Below are 10,453 nucleotides of genomic sequence, written 5' to 3'. Positions count from 1 at the left end.
CTCTCTCTCTCTCTCTCTCCTCTCTCTCTGCATCTCTCTCTCTCTCTCTCTCTCTCTCTCTCTCTCTCTCTTTCTCTCTCTCTCTCTCTCTCTCTCTCTCTCTCTCTCTCTCTCTCTCTCTCTCTCTCTCTCTCTCTCTCTCTCCCTCTCTCTCTCTCTCCCTCTCCCTCTCTCTCATTCTCTTTTTTTTCTCTCTCTCTCTCTCTCTCTCTCTCTCTCTCCTCTCTCTCTCTCCTCTCTCTACTCTCTCTCTCCTCTCTCTTCTCTCTCTCTCTCTCTCTCTCTCTCTCTCTCTCTCTCTCTCTCTCTCTCTCTCTCTCTCTCTCTCTCTCTCTCTCCCTCTCTCTCTCTCTCTCTCTCTTTCTCTCTCAGAGCTTAAACGCAGCATGTGACGCACTGAAATATTTGCAAATTTCTTTAAAAAAACACCTTACTTTATCGTCGCCACATTAAAGGGCGCTCATAGAAAACCATTCTGCCATAAATTAATCGGCTGTACCACTTGCCCAACGTGATTCAGGGGGTCACTGTCTTACCAGATACGGGTGGCTGAGGAATTCTCAAGCAAGGCGTAAGAAGGAACCTCAAGCGGAGGTCTGGAGCACTACAATAACCTGGGAGAACTTCTTGTATGCGTGATATCTTCCAAAAGCGAAGCGAACTGACATTCGGGGTGTCGCAGTGGAGGTTTAGAGAGAAACGGGAAATGGCTATGCCATAAATATCATCCCATTCTCGTAGGCAATGTTGATTGGTCGGCAGCATGAAAACATTTACTAAGGTTCAGGAGACAACGCAGATAAACTTCGCCTTTCTCGGTGGACAACAGGATGCGGTCATGCATCTGTCTCCGGTTTTGTCGCATGCAAAAACGTCACGTGAAGCGGAAGAGGCACACAGCATAATTTGGCACCATTCCCAACCACAAACGTTCATCACCGTCTCGGCCATCTCTATAGAGTTTTTTTTAGAATCGCACACGTTACGCAGCTCAGTGTATTACCGGGCGCCGGGGCGCGTTTGACCGTGTTCGGCACCACTCACCCGTTCAGTAATGTTGTCCGGAAGGTAGTCGGTGTTTCCCCAGATCTGGAGGGCCTCAGCGCAGAGGCAGACATGGCAGACCGCTGCCCCCCTGGCCTCCCATAGCGCATCACTCAGCGCGGTCACCAGGCTCTCCTGCTTCTCTGAACGCCGCGGGTTCAACAGGCTGGGGGACCGGAGGGTCTTGCCAGTGAGAGAGGATGGGGCGGTGAGCGTTACGAGTCAAAGCGATAATATATGGACATATATATATATATATATATATATATGTCCATATATTGTATATATATATATATATATATATATATATATATATATTCATATATATGCATATATACAATAACACCACTACATGTACGTCTTAAACAGTTTAATGCGGCATACTTGGTGGGTTTCAGTTGCCACAACTGTGTTGGCAGTATTCAGGAATGTTTTCACGACACTGCGCACATCTACGGGCATCCGCAGGCAAATGCATTGCTGGTGTTGTCAGTGCCGCTGTGTCGGCTAACAACCACACAATGACAACAAGTATGTCGTTGGAGGTTCCATTAACGACCATATATCGTTGTTGTCCCAAACAGTACATTGATGACGTATTTTACACGGAGTGGTTTGCGTACTCATATGGGAGCATTTTCATGAATCCCTTACATGTTCTGGCAGTGCGGACGCGGCCTAACGCGCGGCCAAACCAGGACGCCGGGCCTTGTCCAACAGACTACGGGGTCACGAGGTGGGCAAGATGAGCCAAAGGGGGGGGGGGGGGTAGGTTACCACCCATCCGGCCTAAGGTTAGAGTGGACGAACACTCTTTTTAGCCTACCTTGGGATGAGATTTGAGGCGGACCCTCGAAGGCCGTGTTGAGTCTAGTGCGTATGGTCAGCAGCACTAGGCGACCAAGACGCTTCGACCCGTCTAGCACGGCTCATGATAAATACGATCATGCTACGGCACGGGCAGAGGGCCCCATCAACCTAAGTGATGGTCTTTCCTTAGCAGGGAAGGTACAACGAGAGCCAGGGAGACGTTCCCTCTTCCTCGCGGCAAGGTTGAGAGAAGCCCTCATGAATACAGGAATCAGTAATTCAACAACCTTGGATGGCTATATGGAGCTAGATGAGCACCGACATCGTAAAGAAATCGCACAATCAGGCACTTGTATGAGCATTCACCCAAATATTTTCTGACAAAAGCAGCTGACTCACAGTTGCTGCGGATAACTGACAGATGCCTTGGCAGATAACAAGCTGTCAAACATAGTGTTTTCGAAGGCTCTAGAATGGGGATGAACCCTTCACGGTTCAGAGCGAAAATGAGCGCTGGCCTCAGGCCTGTTCAACGTGCAAAAAGTTCCCGTCAAAACTGTGTGATAAGCGGATAAATTCATCTGCGCTGGTAGCTGTCGTCGCCACCAAAAGCCCTGTCGATGGGACGAGCGCTAACCTGTCGATATTCCCGTCATCCGTCCGGTGCTGGAACAGCAAGTGTTTGATGATACGGGTCTGGACAGCCATGATCACGGGCTGTGTGAGTGGCTGAGCTGTCCGCAGGCCGTAACCCACACTGCCACCTGGCGGGTGGAAACTGAACCCGCCGTTCAGCCATTCCTGTCGAGGTGGCGATAAAGTTGCACCGAACACCAGCTGCCGCAGTCTCTGAAATAGACAAGACGTTGACCTTCCATAACGTCTGTTTTAGATACATCGACGTAAAATTCACGTGGCCCAAGCCGTATGATCCCCAAAGCCGTTTGACAACAGTGTAGCAATCTCTCCAGCCGTTTGCAGTGAAGAAGTAGCTGCATACCTAGGTTTGCCGCCAGGCATTCTGACTGCGGGGCAAACTCTTGGAGGAACGACATGAGCCTTTACATGCGACACCGGTTACATCCCCGTCTGAAAAAATATCTTCAACTTTTCTTTCACACTCAATTCTGAGTTCCTGTGACACCCCGTTTATCCCGGACAGACTATACGGGCATGTGCAGGGGTGCCACTTTCTAATATCGGTTGTGGGCTCAGCCAAAAAGGTTAACTTACCCTGACCCCAAAAGCTGATTTCCCCAGGGGCTTCAACCAATTGAACTTGCGTGATTGGTGCCAAAATGCAACGGCTTTTTAATATTCCCTAAATTCAGAAAAAGTTTTGCTGCAGAGGAATGCCTCCCCATTTAAAGAGCTTGATGTGAGCTGTGTTTGGTAAAAAGGTTAAATGAGGTGCAATTCACTGTAAAGAATATGAATAAAGTTCAGCAAGAGATCACGGATGACTAACGCTGCTGCTGATCGTTGTATAACTACCACGGCCACGAATATGTAGCCACCCCCGCGTCCGGTCAAGTCCGGCAAACTGACCCCACCGCCACCGCTTCAGCAGATGCCACAGCCGGCCTGGCCTGACGGGCTCCCGCTACTGACTACACTGCCACTGGACGAGCCTTAGCCACCGCTGCCCCTGGACGAGGCCTTACCGCCGGTGTCCCTGGGCGAGCCCTCGTCACCGCTGCCGCCCTTGCCGCCCAAGCCCATTGGGCCTCTCACACACAGAGCTCCCACTGACGCCAATGTCGTGACATCACGTTTGGCATAACGCTGTACCAAGGTTTGTGAGCACAATATTTACTTGTCTCAGTGGTCAACAGAGCAATAGCCAGTTTCGCGTCTAAATTTTGTTGTGGATATTAAGCCAGGTTTAAAGGCATCAAGCTAATTATCCGAATCATGGCATCTACAAAATAGCACATTGGCAACAGACCGTTGACCCCAAACATCGTGATCAACATTACTTTCGTTTTGTGGCACTATGAAATGTCCCAGCAAATGGGAGCTTCCTCAGAAACTGGGTCGGCTTCTAAGTTTATTTTTGTCCCCGGAGACCTAGAATCAACACGCGCTCAGGTGACGGGCCAATTTGACCCCCCAATAATTATTTTTCCAGAATGGTTTCCGAACGGTTCGGCGTAGCCACGCCAATTTTAGTATAGCTGTAGACAGTGAAATAGCAGATCGGTTGGCATCAATGATTTAGATGTTCCTTGAAGGTTACTGACCCACGGTAGGTCAAAGTCAGGCCCGAATTCAGGGAAGTCAATTTATAGGAATCTTTCAATCTGATTTCACAGCAGAGTATTCGACGAAACCATACATCTCTGAAGTACTTTATTAATCAACACAACAGCTGAATAAACAAATTCTATTGACCTAGGGTCAGGTATGAAGATCGGACCAAGATCAAAACCAACCTGTTTTATTATTTTAAGGCTTGCTGTGAGGAGTAGTTCCCGGTGCTCATTTTGAATCTATTGATAACAGGAACCACATTATACATCTTCCATGGACTTCTTTAAGGTTAAAATAGGTCACTGACTTAAAATGACTCAAGTCAGGATTTTGTTTTTAGAATCATACTGCCCAGCGTAATTTTGGTCACATATTCAAATGCAAAGCTCAAAGCAGTCTTGTGTGATTTTGGTCACCTTGACCTTTGAAAGTTCAAACAAGGTCAGTGACCTTAAACGAACATGCGACCGTTTGCTTAAAGCAGGTATCTAGGTTCTGGGAGCACTTTGGAGACTAGCCTGAGGTTTGACCTTGTTTGACCTTGTTTGACTCGAATGGCATGACCTAAGAACTTCCAACTTTGACCTAAGTGAGCTCACGTACAGACCAATACATCGTGTGAATTTGGTGTCTCTAGCTCTCTTAGTTCCTGGGATCTCAGAGGGTTTAAAATGACCCCCACCCGAGCGAAGAGCATCCAACCAGCCATCCAGGTGCATGTTAAGGTGTGATGAAGAGTATTCTATGCCCCCCACGCGTTTACTTGACATTGGCCATCCACACGGCAACTTACTGACATATGCATACACTGATGTTAGCATGCTCACCATGGCCACCTGTTTGGTGAGCTGTGTGCCGCCAGTGAACGGTGGAGAACCGCTGAGCGTCGTAAGCCTCCTCGGGTAGATCACCTTCTCTGAAAAGGACAGACAAGATCTGGAGACACGACGGAACGTTGCAAACTTGCGGGAAAACGATCACCATATTTCGCTGATGAGATTGACAGGAAAAGTAGCATCTTTCGGATCTGCCCATTTCGGTATTTTTGTAGTTCCAAAACAGTCGCAAGCATGGCGGTCTTTTCAAGACAAAGATGGGTTAGTTTCGTTCATTTCGCAAGGCAAAAAAGTAGAATACATACTAAATGGAACTATTTCAAAGAAGCAATTACTTGATTTACAGCAATTCTTCAGTGCCGTTGCCTGTGAAAAATTAAGCAACATAAGCTCCGGTGTTCTACGAACAGGTCCGTTGCTCGCGATAACGTGCCGAAAGCTTCTTACCTGCAGCTAATTTTCGGAAGGTCATTTTGCGCGGTTCGAATGGTGATGGGGTTGCTATCGGACAGCTTTGTTCCATGTTGTCCTTCAGTGAGCCCGCCGACCACCGGAACCTTAACTATTCGTGAAGGAAATAAAGCTTCCACGCAAATAACAGATTTTGCATAATACGCAAACTTAATATATAATATCTAAATACGCAAATTCAATGTAAATTAAACGGCCGTAAAGCTCTTCATTCACAGAACACCAAACGTCATTTGATTTCAGAATGCAAAAAAGCGTTGATTTCGAAAGTATGACACTCGTTGTTCAGATCTTGACACTGTTGGTCGCGTCCGTTGCGGCGAAGCAGCACCGGAGTCACCGCTCCACCGGCGGATATCCGGCCCGTACTGACGCACGATAGTAGATGACACCGGAGACACTGTTCCACCGGCGGATATCCGGCCCGTACTGACGCACGACAGTGGACGACACCAGAGACACTGTTCCACCGGCGGGTATCCGGCCCGTACTGACGCACGACAGTGGACGACACCAGAGACACTGTTCCACCGGCGGGTATCCGGCCCGTACTGACGCACGATAGTAGACGACACCGGAGACACTGCTCCACCGGCGGATATCCGGCCCGTACTGACGCACGACAGCAGACGACACCGGAGACACTGCTCCACCGGCGGATATCCGGCCCGTACTGACGCACGACAGTAGACGACACCGGAGACACTGCTCCACCGGAGGATATCCGGCCCGTACTGACGCACGACAGTGGACCCGAGTCTATCGAAACAGCTTCGAAGAATCCTACAACTGATCGAGTTAGAAAAGGTCACCAGGTTAACTGCAGGGCTTGGCCGTGTCCCAAATGTAATGGATTGGACGACACGGGACAGGATAGCCGTCTCTGGCACGCAAGTTGATTAGAAATCACTCTCAGGTGCCTGACTTTCTGTGGTTATCATGTAGTCTACTTTGGAAGAAAGCCTTTTCCATAAATTGTGTTGTTATCGAAGGAAGAAGACCTATCTGACAAGTTAAACAGATGTTTCACTGACCACAAAAACAACTTAAAAGCTGGAATTGCTAGTCAGAAGGCAAATGCATGTGCCCATGACGTTGGAAACTTTTTAAGTAAACTATAATTTACGAAGCACGCAAAGCGTAAATGGTCATCAACTCTCACGAAGCATGCAATCAATAATACAAAACCGTATCAACTTCTTAATTATTGGTTGTCGGACGAAAGTTTTCTCATAGACTGTAGAAAACACGCTATCTTATACCTCAGATATGGGAAATGAAATGCAACATATCACATAATCGCCAAGAGCATCAGCACGTACACCAAAGAGATGGTTTTCAAAGGCGGAAAAGGGCGGAAAGGCTACACACACCAGCGGACCCTAGCTCCATTGCATCTCTCACTTTATACCGATACCGACACGACCTCCGGAGACGTCAGTCCTCGGCGCCCGCTGCCCCCCTCCGGCGGTCGGCGCGCACCCAGCCCCTGCACGGCGACCCGGCGCTGCCTCTCACACGGCCAACTGCCGGCCACGAGGACCCCCCCCCCCCCCCCCCGAGAGCCAAATAACAGGCGTGTCGCAGCCAGGTGTCGCAGCGACGGCCGGCGCGACGCAAAGCGTGTCGCCAGACGACGACTGCCCGATGAGGCGCCGGACACTGCCGCAGCTGGGGCTGAATAACGTGTGGATTTGCGGCTTCCGTTCCGTTAACGAGAAACGTGAACAAGGACAGGTGGAATGGTACCTGCCAAAATGGCGACATCAAACGCACAGGTTCTGGCAGGTGGACATCGTGGGGTCACCCGGGTTGGCCGAACTCGTCAACGAATGCCGTCAGCGTCCCAAGCACAGGGTAGGGAGCATCTGCCTAAGAGCCAGTGATCGAAACCGCCGGCGCAGGAGATCTTAGAGTGACGGCAAGCATTCAAAATATAGGGTATGCCACTGGTGAACATTGACATTACCCAAATAGCAGCTCCATACAATCTTTTCCTGCATAAAACAAGGAATGAAACACGGCGTGCGGTTCTTAAGACCTGGCAATCCGAGGGCGCCTATCACCACCCCGGGTGCTGCAGTAAGCACCAGCACCTGAGTTCACGTCTACATATGCGTATATCGGGCTGGATATTACCATCAGATGACGCAGATTCAAAACAATGAAAAGCACGGTTCATCTGCAGCCAAGAACTTACGTCATTTTAGAACTTACGCCTTACGTCATTTTCCGGAAGCTTTTCAACTTTTCATACCTCGTCGAAATTATTTAATGACTCATATATCCGTGGTAACCATAACAATGGCTGCATAGCCTTAAAACTGGTATGAAACGAAATATCAAATTTTTAAGTTAGAATCATGCCATTACATAAACAAGGTCAGGGACAAGATCAGATAAAGGTTTTGTGAATTCAAGGTCCGGTTAGATCGGTAGAAAGGAATATTCCGCTCTTTCAGTTTGCATGGCTTATAGCTTATATCTGTTTGGGAAGGTTGCCTGTCGTGCTTACGAATTTGACAGAAATGGGAGACACAAACCTCTTTAGCCTTTCATGCATCAATGGACTTCGTATGACCTCTTTTGTTGACCTGGTGTAATCTGGTATAACATACATACCTCGACTAGAACACAGGCCAGTACATAAATGACATCAATAGGCACAGTGCATCAGTGCACAGTGCAGTGAAACGAAATGTGCATCGCTGCATTTGGGTACACAAAAACCGGGATTTCTTTCACCAATGACCCACTGATGCAGCATAACTTCATGATATGACCAAGCTTCGAAACCATTTTTAGTCTGTGTAAATTTTATCGACTCACAGGTACTGACAGCTTGGTGGGTACTAGAGGTACCGATTAAATTCAAGCTTTTTGTAATTCAAAACCATTCCAAAGTCCAATTTGGAAATAAGACGGGCATGGGCAAATGTCCCTGAAATATTTTGAACAGCCGATGCTATTCCGTCGTGTCGCAAATTGGTATGAATCTCAGCTTATTTCATGTAGATAGACATTACTTTACCGTCATTTTCGCTTCTTTTCATTTGATTTCAGTGTGAGAATGCGGCAACGCGGGTTGTACTTGTTGTTGGGTAAAGGTAGTAGTTTTTGATAAAAGAACTGGGAATTTTCGAACAACCGGATTTTTAGACACTTTTTAGGCAGGACAGATGTCCTTCCCTGGATTTTGCACTAGACTATGGACAAGAACTTTCAGAAAATGGCACCTCTGGTGAGTACACTAGAGATGTTCGTCGAGTGCTTAAAATGGTAATATGGCGTTAAAGTAGTTTGTAGCGTTTTCCACAAACTAACGAAGTCCACAAACAAGCAGGCCTCGTTCACTTCACAGGTGGTCGCGGATTAGAACTCGCTCAACAAATTTCATATATGCAAGAAGTTTTCGAAAACGGCCGTAAAATTTGCATGACAAAAAAACACTAACCGAAACATAAACCCCTTTGAATATGCATATTTTTATCACGCCATGGACTAAGCTTCTGCCAAGACTGTATGCACCAGTATACGGTGGTCGCCGACCGTAGGCATCCGGTTAAGGCCGAAACTTTGCAGATTTGTTACAATGTATATAAAAAGCACGGGCACAAAGCAAAGCAGTCATGCGAATCAGAGTATACGACCAATTTTCTACACATTTCAGCCAGCAATGATTTTCTGCACACATAACTCCTTAGCATCTCTTTCTCAGGACACTTTTCCTCGTTCTGCACGATTCCGCCTATCCTTAGGCAACTGTTGCTTATGCCACATTCTGTCCTTCCTGTTGAGACCCCACAAAACGTTCAAATCGCAACAGGTTGCCTGCGCCACAACAGAACGCCTCTCAAGCAGCTACTGACGGAAGTCGCACGGGGGCCGAGGAGAGCGAAGGCAGGCCCTCATGACCTCATCGAACCAGCCGCACAATGGCCGCTACCACGCCCGTCTGATGGGCCCAGCAAGGGCTCGTCGGACCGCCAGGCAAAGCGGCCAGTGACGTGTGATAGGCGCAGATTGGAGGGAATCGAACGCCGTCAGGCCGGCCATAACCCGGTCATCCGGCCGACCAAACAGAGAGGCCGTTTGGTCGATAGCCCGGCCGGGTGGTGGTGGGGGGGGGGGGGGGGGGGGGCGTCAGCGCTGCACATGTGACAGGCCTGCCCACTGAGGCGGCACATCTCATGACGCGCCCGTGCGAACTGTGCGGGGCGATGCTATGTCGGGCCGGCCCCAACCGGCTAGCACCGGACGGGCTAAATGGTCACCCAGTTTGTGCGCACCTAACGTAAAAACATCGTTCCATCTCGGTGAACGGTCGAAGGGAAGATAGGGTGATGACATGCTATAATTTAAGCGTCATGCATCAGCTTTAAGCTGCTCTCGTGCGCCGGAACGGTCAGCTTGGGAATTTTGAGGGACTTAACTTTGGAGCAGATTGACTCCGTTGCTATGTTCTGATGGTGAAGCCGCCATCTGTCGGCTTGCATCTGTTGGTGTGTGAGATCAGTACAAGCCAACAACCAAAAATCCCACGGCGCGGGGTATAGCTGCTTGCAGGGGTGTGTGTCTCCCAAGGAAAGCTTGGGTGGTTGAGCAAGGTAAACTTGCCATGACTACCCTAAGAATACACAAAACCCGGTTTTCCCAGGTTTGATGCTTTTTGTTCTAAAAGCTCGGGCTATGGGGAGTCCTCTCTCACTGAATTGGAAACTTTACCACTAACTGCTTGCTTGAAAACATCAAGTTAAATTGCTTCTAATCTCTACGCACCTTAAATCAGGTTTGAGTCCTAACGTGCTATCCATGCGAAATGTTTCATAGATGTTTATACCAAAAAGTGATGCTGGCCTTCAAGCAATATGCCTCCAGTTTTCACCTACTATTTTTAAAAGCAAGTTTGAGGAATGTTCAGTGCTGCATATGCCGTTCTAGCAACACCACACCCCACCCTCGACCCCAAACCGCTGAATTTATTTACCAAACGTTGAATCAGCTTGTCACGTTTAACATTCACGTGCCCGAAAATATCT

The sequence above is a fragment of the Pollicipes pollicipes genome, unplaced genomic scaffold (assembly GCF_011947565.3).
Source record: "Pollicipes pollicipes isolate AB1234 unplaced genomic scaffold, Ppol_2.1 Scaffold_7231;HRSCAF=8579_pilon_pilon_pilon, whole genome shotgun sequence".
Taxonomy (NCBI): domain Eukaryota; kingdom Metazoa; phylum Arthropoda; class Thecostraca; order Pollicipedomorpha; family Pollicipedidae; genus Pollicipes; species Pollicipes pollicipes.
This window is presented reverse-complemented; position numbering follows the sequence as displayed.